Consider the following 15,499-nt stretch of genomic DNA (forward strand, 5'->3'; position numbering starts at 1 on the left):
ATTTTTGTATTATCTGTCATATTCTCAACAAAATAAATATTATTCCTTTTTTTTTTTTTTTTTTTTTTTGAGATGGAGTTTCGCTCTTGTTGCCCAGGCTGGAGTGCAATGGCACAATCTCAGCTCACTGCAACCTCAGCCTCCCTGGTTCAAGCGATTCTCCTGCCTCAGCCTCCCTAGTAGTTGGGATTACAGGCACGTGCCACCATGCCCAGCTATTTTTTTTGTATTTGTAGTAGAGACAGGGTTTTGCCATGTTGGCCAGGCTGGTCTCGAACTCCTGACTTCAGCTGATCCGCCCGCCTCGGCCTCCCAAAGTGCTGGGATTATAGGAGTGAGCCCCTGCACCCGTCTGACATTATTCCCATTTTACAAACGGAGACTTGGGGGCTCAAAGAGGATAGGAAATATGCCCAAATCCCACAAGAAATGAGGCAAAAAGGAGATGCAAGCCCAAGCTTTAGTGTTCACGTCCTCTCTACAGCACCACGTGAAGGATGACACTTGATGGCCCAGGGCCTGTTCTTTAACTGTATCAAACCATCCCCCCATTCCCACCCTTTCAATTAACTACTGGTTTTGGTGGCCAAACTATAAGGATTAAGGCTCATCAGGCGGGGCCAGCCAGCCCTGTAAGGGGAATTTGAGAAAGTGAATTGGGCCAGACTTTGTCCAGCACCTGGCTCAGAGCAGAGGTTCAGCTGGACTTCAATAGCACTGCTGAATGAATAGATAAATTTGTTTTAAATTCAAGTGTAATGAGAAGTTGGAGATGGATGTTGGTGATGGTTGTACAACAATGTGAATGTACTTAATACCACCAAACTGTAAGTTTAAAAATGGTTAAAATGGTAAATTGTTTGTTAAATATATTTTATCACAAATTTTGAAAAAGTCAAATGTGCACGGGGGGACTGGAGTCATATAAAGCCATATAAAGTAATTTACTTTATATTATCAACTATTTTATTATTCATTTGTTCCCTGCCATTTGAAAGTAGTCATATTTTGCACAAAACAAACTGATATATACAAATCTAACTTAAAAAGATGGATAAGACCTTAAATAAGATGTAGCATCGAGATGACCTGGATTTAATGGTGACAAATGTTGTGGTTGACCACAGTGAGTTCTGGGTCAGATGGTCTAGGTGTAATGCCTGGCTTTTTGTCTCTTAGCTGTACGAATTGGGGCCAGTTATTTAATCTCTTTAAACCTCTTTTTTTCTCATCTGTAAATGAGGATTATAATACTACCTAACACATAAGATTTTTGTGAACTAATCCAGGTAAGAGACAAACTGTCATGCTTTGAAAGCACTCAAAAAATCCCAACTATGATTAGTAAGGCTCCAAAAGTGACTAAAAATGAAGGGCCTTCAGTATCAGTCTAACTCAAACCAGGCTCCTGCTTGTAAACAGCTATGAGTGACTTGATGTGTCATCTTTCCTCTCTTTTACCTAGGTATAGAAGACTCTCTATGCTGCCCTCTTGAATAATGCCCCAAGAATGCATGCCTTTCCTGATCATTCTGTGAAATATTGCTGAGTATAGGAACGAGTGAATTGTAGATGGATAAATATCTAGTATGTTCTCCATTTATTTCAAAGTGTAGAAAGCTTTTATGTAATCAGAAAATAAAATCCAATTGCTTCCTATTGCATTGCCTTCCCAAATACATTACAGATTATATTTTAAAAATTTGTATGAATCAAGTAAGCCACACTTGATTTCCCCCAGTGGAACCTGTAGAACTATTCCACTGCTCCTGGGCAAGGTGGTATTGGATACAAACTCCATATTGCCAGGATTCCCTCTCCCCCTTCTCTCACTTTTGCTTTAATTTATATTTTTTTGAAAGGGAGATGATTAATCTATTTCAGACTGGCATTTTAACTTGTTTTACTTACTGACCACTGTGGTGAAACGAACTGAGAGCAATTTCTCAGCTTATCTTAGTCTAATGTAATATGAAAAGACAAATATCATATTTGAGGAAAAATATTTCATATGCAGCATTATTATTAATCAGGGATAATAGGTAAGATATCAGAAACTGATTAAATGAGAATTTTTTTAGTAAAAGAAGGAAGTTAGAGTGGGAAATGTAGTCTTTAGAATCCGACTGAGAGGCCTGTATTTTAACTATGTGACCTTGAATGTGTTACTTAATGAATCAGTGACTCAGACCTGCTCCTTCATGTATAAAATGAGGAGAGTGATACATTTCAGAGAGTCAATGTGAGAAGTAAATGGAATTATGCACAAAGAGCACCAGTGTAGTCTGGCTCATAGTAAGTGCTCAATAAATGGTTATTCTTATAAATATACTCAAAATAAGATATATTTTCCAATCAAACAACAGTCTTACTTAAGGATCACATCAGCCTCTTTCTGGCTGACTCAGGTACAGTAAGATGTGAGGTCAGCCAGACCGCTGACAATTAAACACTGGCTTAGCTATCACTTTCCTGGGCTCCAGTTTCCTCATCCATTCAATGGAAATGATAAAGGTACCTATTTCTTAAGGGTTGTTTTGAGGATTTAAAAAAGATAATTAAGGTAAAACTTAAACCAGTAAATGCTATCTGAGGTTATTAAAAGTTCATTGAATCAACCATGCAGAAATTCACTTCAAGATGTGGCAATTGGGGTTTTTTTCCAGGCTTCTGGAAATGTGTAACCAAATAAGTGAATATATGGCTGCCTCCAACAATCATGTTGAATTTTTCTTTTACTTCAGAACAAACTTTGGTCATGCTGCAAGCCTAGTGGAATGCCTGATTCTTCTGGGTATTGGTCAAGGAACACCCACCCCAGAATGGAAGTCATCTAGCAGGTAATGGTCCCTGTGGAATGACAGTCCTTAGAATGAGTTTGTGAAGACACAAGTATCTGATACTTTCCTTGGTAGACAGTGTTGTCAGGGGCTGATAGGCTCCACCATTTATTTTTTCAGCTGATCCTGTAGAGTTCAAAAAGCACTTTTCTTGGGACACTCCCAAGCATTTTCATAGCCTTTTCTACTGTGCTAGTAGCAAGCAATTCAATGTCTTGCTTAGTTTTCATTTACCTACCTCTCAGGTAAATTCACTGAGTAACTACAAAATGGTGGCTATAGCCATGAGAACATAATGTATGTTTTCTAAAAATGCCATTGTCCTTGAAATCATTAATTTTATATTTGTATAGAAGACAAGAAATTGACTTTACATGTAGACTAGTGAGATTGCTATATCTAAATTTGCATACAAATCAGAAAGCATTTACATTGAGTTTTACATTTTTGATGCTCTGATCCTACCTGATAGACTCACAAGAAAGTCTGATCTGCGAAAGATTCTTTCTCTCCAGAGATTTCTTCAGATCTGAGAGGTATATACATCTCTTCAAGAAACATTCATTGGGCATAATTCACTATTGTTGCCTGCTGATAAAGTAGGAAGTCACAGACATTTCTTGTGGGCAAATTCCACAGGTGATGGTCCCCTGAAATGTCTCTGATTCTGTCTCCTCCCATCACTCCTGCTACCAGTGAGAGAAAGGGAGATCTGCCATTGTCCTGGGGCTGGGGATCCACTCACATGTCTGGTAGCACTGTCACCATTGCCAGGGCTTCTAGCTGAGCCTTATAGTCTCATGGCCTTAGTGCATACCTCCTTCAACTCACACAAGTTGTGATGCTCTTGAAAGAGGGGTGAGCACAATTCACAATTGCAAAAATGTGGAACCATCCCAAATGCCCATCAATCAACGAGTGGATAAAGAAATTGAGGTGTGTGTGTGCGTGTGTGCGTGTGTGTGTATGATAAATATATATATGATAAACACATATATATGATAAAATACTACTCATCCATACAAAGGAATGAATTAATGGCATTTGCAGCAACCTGGATGGGAAAGGAGATTATTATTCTAAGTGAAGTATCTCAGGAATAGAAAACCAAACATATGGTTTTCACTCATAAGTGGGAGCTAAGCTATAAGAACGGAAAGGCATACAAATGACACAATAGACTTTAGGGACTCAGGGGGAAAGGGTGGGAAGAGGGTGAGGAATAAAGACTACAAATCAGGTTCAGTGTATACTGTTCTGGTGATGGGTGCACAAAAATCTCACAGATCACCACTAAAGAACTTACTCATGTAACTAAATACCACCTGTTTCTCAAAAACCTACAGAAATAAAAAAAATTATTTTAAAGACACAAGAAATTAAAAAAAAAAAGAAAAAGAGGTGAGTAGAATCCCTTCTTGTCTCTCTCTCTATTATCTATATTATAATGTATTGGCTTAGAACTGTCTGTGCTCCTAAATGCTGGCAGGCACAATTCTTTCACACACACACACACACACGCATGCACACACACACGTCATTGTCTCTCGAGTGCTCCCACAGCGCGGGCCCCATTTGGCCTTCACACTGAGGACAGCTTGGGGTCCAGGCATCATCTTTCCTGTTGGTGCGTTCCCTTTTATGATGCAATCTGATTTCAATCACATATCACCCCAGTTTATGCATTTTTACAGGGTTGAATCTCAGTGAGGTCAGTGTTCTTGTATCTTTTTCAAAGGCAGGTAGATTTTCAGCTCTTATATACACTAATTCATTCTAACAGATACTTGGGCTATTGTCTAACTCTGCTCCTCCTCAGCATATAAGCTTAACTTTCTTATGGATTCACTGAGTGAGAGGGGATTCCTATATCCACTTACCAACTGTGGTTGACCATGTATTAGTTTGCTAGAGTGTCTGTAACAATGTACCACAAACTGAGTGGCTTAAACAATAGTTTATTGTCTTGCAACTCTGGACCCTGGGACCAAGATGAAGGTGTTGGCCAGACCTGTGAAGGTACTAGAGAAGGCTCTGTCCCAGACTTGTCTCCTAGTTTCTGGCAGTTACTTGATTTGTGGCAGCATACCACCAATTTCCACAGGGCATGCTCCCTGTGTATCTATGTCCAAATATCCTCTTTTTATAGACACCAGTCATATTGGATTATACCATGGAATGCCCACTCTACACCATTACTTAAGATGAGCTCATCTTAACTAATTCCATCGGCAATGAATAGGACTCCAACATTATATTATTTTGAGGGGGAGAGACACAATTCAACCCTTAACACCATTCAAAATATCTTTCCGCACAAAAATTTGTGTTACATGACAAAGGGAAACTTTATTCTTCACTAATTGCTAAATGTGTCTTAATTGGGCCTACACTTTATTTCATTGTTGCTTCCTGTTAAAAAACTTCATAAAATATATATGGCATGTTTTAATTACTGTGACAGATTCAATATAAATTTTAAAAGGAGAAAGAAAGCACATTTTAATGTACCATGTGTTTATATTATATGTAAATCTTTCACGATTGGCGAAAATTTTTACAGAATATTTGTGGAGGTCCCAAGTTAGAAATATTAAACACTTTATCAAGCTGCACTCATGTCCCTGATGTCTTCAAATGTATGTTGTTACAAACCTCATTTTTCAGGAAGCAATGATGTGCGTCTCGTTCAAGTCCTGTGTTTCACCTGTATGTTTGTTATCCATATAAAGTTATAGTTATAAGACTTGTTATTTTACAATGAGAGCAAAGTTACTTCTTTTTTTTTTTTTTTTTTTTGAGAGGAGTTTCGCTCTTGTCACCCAGGCTGGAGTGCAGTGGCGCCATCTTTGCTCACTGCAACCTCCACCTTCCGGGTTCAAGCGACTCTCCTATCTCTGCCTCCCAAGTAGCTGGGATTACAGGTGCCTGCCACCACACCCAGCTAATTTTTGTATTTTTAGTAGAGATGGGGTTTCACTATGTTGGCCAAGCTGGTCTCAAACTCCTGACCTCAGGTGATTCACCCACCTTGGTCTCCCAAAGTGCTGGGATTACAGGCATGAACCACAGTGCCTGGCTGCAAAGCTATTTCTATACATGTCAGAACATGACATTGTTATCAGTGCATCAAATTTCTTTAATCTTTAGTAAAATAAAGCTGTCACAGTCTTGTTAGGTGACAAAAGTACTTTTTGTATAAAGTAAGCATGAATTGGGTTTTGTGTCAACTCATTGATTCTATAAGGAGAAACAATTCACTTTCAAGCTTTTTTCTTCAGTAACTAATACTCTGGCACATCTGGAGTTCAAATACTATGTTTTTTTTTTTAAAGAATTCTGAAGCAACACTTCATATAATTTTCCATTGTTCTTCAAAGACTGGAAAAAAATGAGTTAGACTTGTATTGAAAAGGCTTTGGGCAGAGAGTTAGGCAAACTCCTTGCTGTTGATGCAAATTAAATCAGATCATTAGGTTAGAGATCATAGAAACTAATGCTGTGGTGTTCCATGTTGAGCAGGTCTATGCAAACCAACCCCAAAATTCGAGGAAGCTGAGAGGCCAAAGGAGGAGTGACAGATCAGTTTCTTAGAAAGAAATAGTTAATAGGAACTTATGATCAGAAGCTGTGTCTGGTCTGTATCTCGGGAGGTGGTGGGACAAGATGGTGGAAACTCATGCTATTACCCCACCAACCCAGGGCTTACATACCACAGGGAAAGGATAATTCCAAAAGGATGTGTAGGACATCTGAAGTATGATAACTGAAGTATATTAGGTTGTTTGACCTGAAGGTAAGATTTACAGTAAATACCTCTGCTTACGCGAGAAGCAATGGATAAACTGGAAATCTTAGAGGCCCTCCAGGAACAGAGGTTGATCAGAAGCCAACACGGCAGATTAGCATCCAAGGTGGCGTTGCATTAGCCTCCGCAATTGGTCATAATCACCTTGCCAGGCCCCATTCCAGCTAAAGTTGTTTCTCAATAATTTCAGGAAAGCAGTGGTCTGCTATTCTCTGAGCACCATTGACCACTTATGGGATTGTGGAAGAGACCTAACTCAAATTTGGACCAAGAAGTGACTTGAAATCAAGATCTCTCCCCAGAAGAGACAACAATGAATAGGTGAGCCTATCAGGTAGTCTTCCTTTACAAACAGCCTGAAGGCTACAAAGACGATTGTGTAACAAAGAACGGAAAACAACACAGCACAGGGAGCCTTCAAGACAAAAACCCCAAAACTCAGAGGGGAGGATGAAGAAGCTAGTCCTCAGAGCTGTCTGGGTCTCTCTGACAGCTCTTTGTTTCCGTCTGGTCTGTTTATGTAAATTCTTAACCTCCCATCTCTTAAGGTGGCCTGACTTATTATTTCCTTTAAATAATCCAAAGTGTCTACATATGCATAATCAGAGACCACATTTTTCCATGCATATTTACCGAGATCCTTCCTCCCATCGCCACTACCCATTAGGTGCTGGGCTCTGTGCTGGAGATTTCCAGTATTCCGGGAGTACACAGAAGAAATTTTTTAATTAATTTTTAAAAAATCTATACAAGAGACCACTTAAATATGTCTCTTCTATTAGCAAAACTATACTCAGTCTCTATTTCTGTGTTCCAGAAAGATTTTGTGAATGAATTACAAGCCCATTTTGAGCCAGGGGTGCAAGGATTTCTTCCCTTATGTGACATGTTCCCACGAACAGCACATGACAAGCAATTACATCTAAGGATGAATGGAACATTGTTGAGTACCATTCTAAGAATTCCAGCCATTATTTTTCTTTTTCAAAATAAACTTGAACAAGAAATAACATAATATGTCACAGATGATTGACAAAGTTTTTGCTAGTGTATGATGGTATTATATTTAATTGCTAGAACTAGAATTTAGTTAGACCATGCACTGGCTCCTTAATTCACCTATGTGGTTTTAGGGAATTCACCTCCCTGAGCCTCAATTTTACCATATTGAAAAATGTAGATAGTAACTTTAAAAGGTCTTTTGTGAGGACTGAAAAGGATAATGCATTTTTAAGTACTTAGCATAGTGCTGGGGCACATGACTAATCAATAACTGTTGGTTAATTTCCTTTGCTCCCTCCCTCCTTCCCTTCCTCCTTTCAATTTTTGTTATCAGTAAAGCCACATGCAGTCTGAAAGTCTCCCTTTAAGTTTTACATCAAGAATCACATCCCCAAACCTAGATGCCATAGATTTTATTATTCTGAGTCAGTCCCACTTCATGTGATGTTCACTTCCTGTGTCACGTATAACTGGCAGACCTTAAATACAAACTGAAGAGCAATCATTTTCTTGGTCATACATAAGCTTTCAGACAAAGTATGATGAAATCATTTTTAGCTCTACTCTTTCTACAATAAAGTATTGCATGCAGTTGGGAAGTGGGAATTATTTCTCTTTTGGAAATTGGAAGCCAATAGTGTACAATATACACTTAATTCTTCCTGTGACAGACATGGATCTCTTCAGTGATACAATCTGCGCCACACTCTGGCATTCTTTGGGCCCCTCCCAGCTATCTAGTATTTCCAGACTTCTTATCTAGGAATTGGCAGCATCTCAACATCAGGCAACTGTCTCAATGACTATAGTAATATCGTTTTCTAAAAATTAAAGAAACAGTTAAGTAAATACTTTTAGAAAGTGCTCTTTAGATACAAATCAAAACAGTATATTTGGTTAAGAGCTTGTCAGAACATTTTTGTTTCCAAGTAAAGATCTGAAGGCTTGCTCTCTGTGCACACCTGGACAAGTTATGTCAACCAATTCACCTATAAATCCATGTCATTGTTCACAGCAAATCTCCTCCAAAGTGTAGTTCATAATTGCTGTCTCAACTTCCTCATTCTCTTCTTTCCCTGGTTCACTTCAATCAGCATTTTGTCTCCACTAGACCATTGAAATAGCACTAATTTAAGATCACAAAGACCTACACACAAAAATCACAAAGATCTAAATGAAGCAAACTCTCCCTTCTGTGTCCTAATCTTACTTGACATCATGATGCAACTGATACAGCTCATCACTCCTGCTTTTTCTGTGTTTAAATGTTTTTTCAGTGGCTTCAATGTTTAGTTTCTGGTTTGCTACCCACTTTGCTGGCTTTTCTTTCTCTGCCAGACCTCCTACCGATGGAGTTCCCTATGCACCTACTCTTTGTTGTTCCTCCTCTAGCTACACAGTCCACCTGAGTGATCCAGGATTTCCGTTTCAAATGCCACCTGCGTGTTGAAGACTATCACATTTGTGTCCTTCCTCCCCACTGAACCACAGCCTCTCATGTCCAATTGACTATTCAGCTTTGCCACTGGGATATCTAAGAGGCATCTTAGACTTTAATATGACCAAAAATACCAACTGAGCTTGTCTGTGCAATCTTCTTCATTCTCAGCGTTCTCCAAGTCAGTAAATTGCATCATCTTCCATCCAGTTTCTCAAGCCAAACACTTGCAACTCACATCTGATTCCTCTCTCTGTCTAACATTCTTCATGCAACCCTATCCAAACTATCATTATATCTTCCGCGAACTACTGCAATAACATCTCAGCATGTCTCTCTCCCTCTACTCTGGCTACTCTGAAGTTTATTTTCTACACAGGAGGCAGAGAGCTCAAACAAGCATTAATCAAATCATATACTCCCCTCCATGATAGCTTTCAGTGCCTTCCCATTGAATCAATAAGGAAATCCAAACTCTCTCCCTTGCCCCCAAGGCCTTACATGATCTGACCTGCCTTCCTCTTTAAACATTTTGACCTCCTCTCTTTCCCTGCATTCCAGAGCCTCAAGGGCTTTACACTTGCCATTCCTTCTCCTTGGAATGATTTTCCCCGAGATTTTCAAATGGCTATTCCCTCTCATTTGAGGTCTCAGCTGAAATGATGCCATTTTATTAAGATTTTCCTTTACTATCCTAGTAAAAATAGCTCCCCCAGTGCCCTACCTCCATCACTTTCTTGTGTATCATTCTATTTTATTTTCTGCAAAGCACCTACTGTTATTTGATATTATTGTACTTATTTATATGTTTTGTTTATCTTGTTTCTCTGACCTGTGCTATGTGAGATCCTTGTATTACCAGCATGCAGAACAGTGTCTGGCACTTAGCGGGAGCTTCTTTCATTTATAGTTGTTGGCTGGCTGACTGGATGCTTTAATTCTCTGTAAGATCCAGACAGTAGCAAGGCATATCTTATGAATGTTTGTAAAGTATTTAACTGTACTTATAGAGCGGTACTCTGTAAATGTTAGCCATCGTAATTATTAAAATGTAAATTTTCTTCTAGAAAATTAGCTATCCAGTAGATAGCAGTAAATGCTATTTAATGCTGAATTGGGTATGGTGAAATAGACAGTCTCATACATTGCTGGTAGAAATGTAAATCCTCTTAGAAAGCAACTGGGCTTTGTGGAGCAAGACTTTAAACCTGTTATGAAGGGCCTTAGTAATTTTCATATCCTTTGACTCATAAATATCCAAAAAAATCTATATTTTCAGAAAATAAACTTAACAAAAAAGATATTCACTTATTTATAAGAGTATAAATCTAAAAGCAACCTCAACAGGGAATAGTTAAGTACAATATTTAATTAAAAATAGTTAACTATTTCCTTAAAAATAGTTAAAATTATGACAAAACTGTAGGAAAAATTGCTACAAAATTTATGCAATAATATGGAAATTGTAATTATATATTCTTAAAATAAAAACTTACACAAACTTGTGCTACACTGAATGCCCCTCCCAAATGAAAATCCATTTAAGAAGTGAGAATAGAAATACATAAACTGGGGTGCTAATATTATGATGCTTTGGCTGTTTTTTTCCTTTTTCTCTAATTTCTAACTTTCTTTAATTATTCATATTTTTATTATGAGTATCTGATTTAAAAACAGAAGTACATATTCATAATAATTTTCATTAAAGCTGATTTTTAGTTCAACTTTGTATGTCTTAATCTAGCTTTCATCTGTCAATTATTTAAAGGTTTTATAAATAGTGAAAACTAGAAAAGTATCCAAAATAAAATAAATACCCATATTCTCATTATCTTCTACTAACAATTGGTTTCCTTCGTTTTGTTTTGTTTAGACAGGGTCTTGCTCTGTCTGTCAGGCTGGAGTGCAGTGATATGATCTCAGCTCAGAGCAACTTCTGCCTCCTGGGCTCAAGTGATCCTCCCACCTCAGTCTTCTGAGTAGCTGGGACTACAAGCGTGTGCCACCACATCTGGCTAATTTTTGTATTTTTTGTAGAGACAGGGTTTTGCCATGTTGCCCAGGCTGGTCTGGAACTCCTGAGCTGGAGTGATGGAGCGATCCACCTGCCTTTGCCTCCCAAAGTGCTAGAATCACAAGCGTGAGCCACTGTGCCAGGCCCTAACACTTGCTAATATTTAATCATTTTTGCTTTGTCTTTTCTCCTCAGTTACTAATTTAAAAAACAACACCAGTAAGATTTGTATATATGCAAGTCATATTGTTTTTGTTGATTCCTGGATATCTTTTCACCAATGTTAATAACTTCACTCACTTTGTCTCTATAACCAGTCAACCAAGTACCTTCAGGACCCAAAACTGAATTATTCTCTCTGGGTCTTTGATTTTGATAGGAACTCTTTACCTCATCCTTGGCTAACATACTTTCTCATTCACTACTACAGTCACCCCAAATACCCACGTGTAAAAATTCCAACCATGCCCTAACTTTCCCTTTGATCCAATAACTTAACTTTCTATTTCAATGAGAAAAGAAAGGCCATTAGACACACATATCAATGTTCCCTCCCATCACTGAGAACAGACAGGTAACTGATGTGAACCAATACCTTCACATACATGGGTTGTTTGCATCAATCTGTTTCATATGATTGATGTCCATGTCAAACACGGCAGGCATTCTGGTGTGGAGAGGTGAGAGGGGCCCACAAGAGGAATGTTCTACGTCTTTTAGTCTACGAGGGACTTGTGTGTAGGAACTGGCAGGCCTCCCAAATCTGCTGGAACTAGCTGGATGCTGTGAAGTTGCCAGCATGCTGTTTCATAACCAGGACCAGTCTGCATAAGACTTGATTTGTATAATTCAATTCGTTTCCAAGCTGATTTTGACTATCACTGTTATGCTTATTAATCAATATTTTGACTATCACATCTGTTACCATTTCAAAATTTACCAATATATTTATTCATTTTTATCTCTGTCTCTTGTTTCAGAAAAAGAAAATTTTGATTTCAGTCCAAAAGTAACTTTTATGTTCCACCTCTTCATCATTTTGCACTAAAAATTATTTTGCCTTTCCTTCTATCTTCGACTTTTTTATTTCACTCTGTGTTTGACATATTTAAGCCCTCCTCATCACTAAAAACAAACAAACCAATGAAATCCACCCATGAAGGCTTTAAAGCTAACTTTTATTTATAAAAAATATAGAGGTAGAAAAACTGACTGGTTTTATCAGGTAATCCAAGGCATGAAAAACCAACAACAACAACAAAAAACTCATAAGAAGGGGCTATTTTAGATGGCAGGAAAATTAAAACAGACATAGCAATCCAATATAATACTTGGAACATGTTTGAATCTTGATTCCAATAAGCTCCTTGTAAAAGGATTTTTTTTGAGACAATGAAAGAATTTTGAATATGAATTGAGTATCGGTTGTGACAAGGAATTATTGGTAATTTGGTTGGACGTAACAACAGCATTATATTTATATAAGAAAAAATATATTTTTAGTGAAGCATAGGTCAGAATATGAAGACTACGTTAAATTTCATGATGTCTGGGATTTGCCATAAAATACTTAGGGAAAAGATATAATTTCTTGATGAGTTCTTCCTGCCTGCTGCACAAATAAAATCAATTCACAGAGACCACGGCATTGCAGTAAAGAAGGAGTTTAATTGACGGGAGGCCGGCCATGCCTTGTGGGAGATGGAATTATTACTCAAATCAATCTCACCAAAGGCTCAGAGGTTAGGGGTTTTTCAAAGATAGCTTGGTGGGTAGGGAGCCAGGAATTCGTTGGGTGGGAGATGAAATCATACGGAGTTGAAGCTGTTCAATTGCGCTGATTTGGTTCCTGGGTGGGGCCACAGGACTACTGGTGAGTCCCAGTGGGGCCATTTGGTTGTCAGAAATGCAGAAGCCTGAAAAGACGTCTCAAAAAGCCAGTCTTAGGTTCTACAGTAGTGATGCTGTCTGCAGAAGTAATTGGGGAAAACACAAGTCTTGGGAGCTCCAGAATAATGATTGGTAATTATTTAACTCTGCCTACATTGTAGTAGAGTTCAGGACCCTCTCATCCTTGTAACTTTGTGGCCTTTCTTTAGTTTTACAAGGGTAGTTTAGTTTTTGGGAAGGCCTATTAGCATTTAAACTATAAACTAAATTTTCCCCAAAGTTAGCTTGGCATACGTCCAGGAGTGAGTGACAACAGCCAGCCTGTAAAGAAAGAAGCAAGATGGAGTCAGCCATGTCAGATTTCTCAACCTGTCATAATTTTGCAAAGGCAGTTTCACAAAGAGCAGGAGAAAAGAAAAATGTTGCAAAAGTAGCAATCTGATTGTTGATAACTGTTTAGTCTGAGTGAATTACGATGGTTCATTTTACTATTGTTTCTACTTTTGTGTATGTTTGAACTTTTTTCTTCAAAGAGTTGTTGCAAAAGGCCATATGAACAAGTATGTTTCCTTTAACTTCATTTCTCTTCAGGGTTCATTTTCATCTCTCTCCCTCTCATTCTCTTGACATTTTTGGAAATAGCTGTCTAGCTAAACACTTTTATTTCCTTGTTTACCTACAGCAACTTGATTTTTATGCACACAATTTTCTTGAAACTGCTCTATCAAAAGGCATCTTACATCTATGTCATCTTCTAATTCACTTCCCCCCTCCACCACTCTCCAGGCAAAAGAGGCTGTTTTACCCATGGAGGGGAGAGAGACAGGAAGCAGCGTGGGGAGGATGGGCTCACGTGACACTTTAAACTGCTTGGTTTGGTCACAAGTAAAGTTGGTTTTCACAGAGCAGAGAATGGTTCCTGGACTAATGCTAAAATCCTTGGATGCTCACATCCCTTAAATAAAATGGTGTAGTATTTTCACATAACCTATGGATATCCTTCCATATTCTTTAAATGATTTCTAGATTAGATTATTTATAATATCTAATCCAGTGTATATGCTATGTAAATAGTGGTTATATTGTATTGTATTGTATTTCTATTATTTTTTATTGCTAATTATTTATTGCTTTTTAAAAAATATTTTAGGTCTGCGGTTGGCTGAATCCACCAAAGTGGAACCTGTGGATACAAAGAACCAGCTGTGTAAGATCCCCAAGATGTTATAATCGTTTTGAAGAAGTGTCAACTGTGAGCATCACAATAGCCTTCACTGGAGCAAACGATAAATTTTTTTCTCTGTGCTTGCCAACTGACTTGTCAATCAGAACAAATAGGATGTGTTTGGGCCTCCCCATCTGCCTTACATGGATAGTTTGGGGATTCTTGTCACAGGGACAAAACATGCCATTAAATAAAGACCACGCTTCCTGGAAGCTGCTAAGGCCTGGCATGATTAGCTCCAGCTTTTCTCTCCATGGCACATGCTCACTGTGCTGTGTGCCCCACCCCACGTGGGATGCTCCTAGTCCTCCTACCACAGGCCTTTGCATGCACTATCTTCTTACCCCAGTCCACTCACTCCCCTTAGAACACCCTCTCCTCAGACCACGAGCTCCTTCAGAACCCAGCATAATTATTACTTCTCAGAAAGCCTCTCCTCCCTAAGCAGACCAACCCCTCCTATAACCTGCTTTCCCATCCCATGTTCACTTCCTTCCTATCCCTTATCTGGCTATAACCTTACATGTATCGAGTCTTTGATAACATCTATCCCCAATAGTATATATTCCATGAGGGTAGGGACCACGGTTTAATTTTTTGTCCTCGCTAATTCTTGCTGTCCTGAAAGCTCTTCACTAGCCCTTGATAAGTCTCCTTAAATGTAAACCATTTGGCTTCTCTCTGATCTCAACTTATGCTGTTCTGTGCCTCCTATTTATGGCCAATATTTCATTTTTCCTTTTCAGTCCAATCCTGAACTCATATATCATGAGGGCCTCATGAACTATGAGATTACAAAGTGGAGTGAATAATCTCTTAAATCCCAGTTCTTGTATCAAAATTGTTAAAAGAAAAACTTTAGCCAAATTAAATTTAAGAGAGTTTGAGCAAAGAATGATTCACAGATCGGGCAGCCTCCTGAGCCAGAGTAGGGTCAGAGACTCCAGCGCAGCCAGGTGGTGGAAGATTTATGGACAGAAAAAGAAAAGTGACCCACAGAAAATGGAAGTGAGGTACAGAAACAGCCAGGTTGGTTACAGTTCAGCATTTGCCTTATTTGAACATGGTTTGAATGGTTGGCCAGCTTTGATTGGCTGAAACTTGGTGATTGGCACAAGAGTAGACTACAGTCTGTATACAACTTCATTTAGGTTATAGTTCACGATGTACAGAGAAATCTTTAGGCCAAACTTAAAATATGCAAGGAGGCGTCTTTAGACTACACTTGATTTAAGAAAACTCAATTGCTTCTTTTTCCCTGTGTAAAACCTCATTGTCTTTA

At 38.5% G+C, this 15,499-nt stretch overlaps 1 long non-coding RNA gene across 1 annotated transcript; it reads left to right on the plus strand.

Annotated features, from left to right (window-relative positions):
• The first annotated feature begins 234 nt into the window (after positions 1 to 234).
• On the plus strand, positions 235 to 14,429 carry LOC107976359 (uncharacterized). Its single transcript, XR_001720264.3, has 4 exons — positions 235 to 1,587; positions 2,745 to 2,840; positions 6,839 to 6,969; positions 14,143 to 14,429. It is a non-coding gene; the product is annotated as an uncharacterized LOC107976359 (long non-coding RNA).
• The last annotated feature ends 1,070 nt before the right edge of the window (positions 14,430 to 15,499 follow it).

Source organism: Pan troglodytes, chromosome 7 (genome assembly GCF_028858775.2).
Source record: "Pan troglodytes isolate AG18354 chromosome 7, NHGRI_mPanTro3-v2.0_pri, whole genome shotgun sequence".
Classification (NCBI taxonomy): Eukaryota; Metazoa; Chordata; class Mammalia; order Primates; family Hominidae; genus Pan; species Pan troglodytes.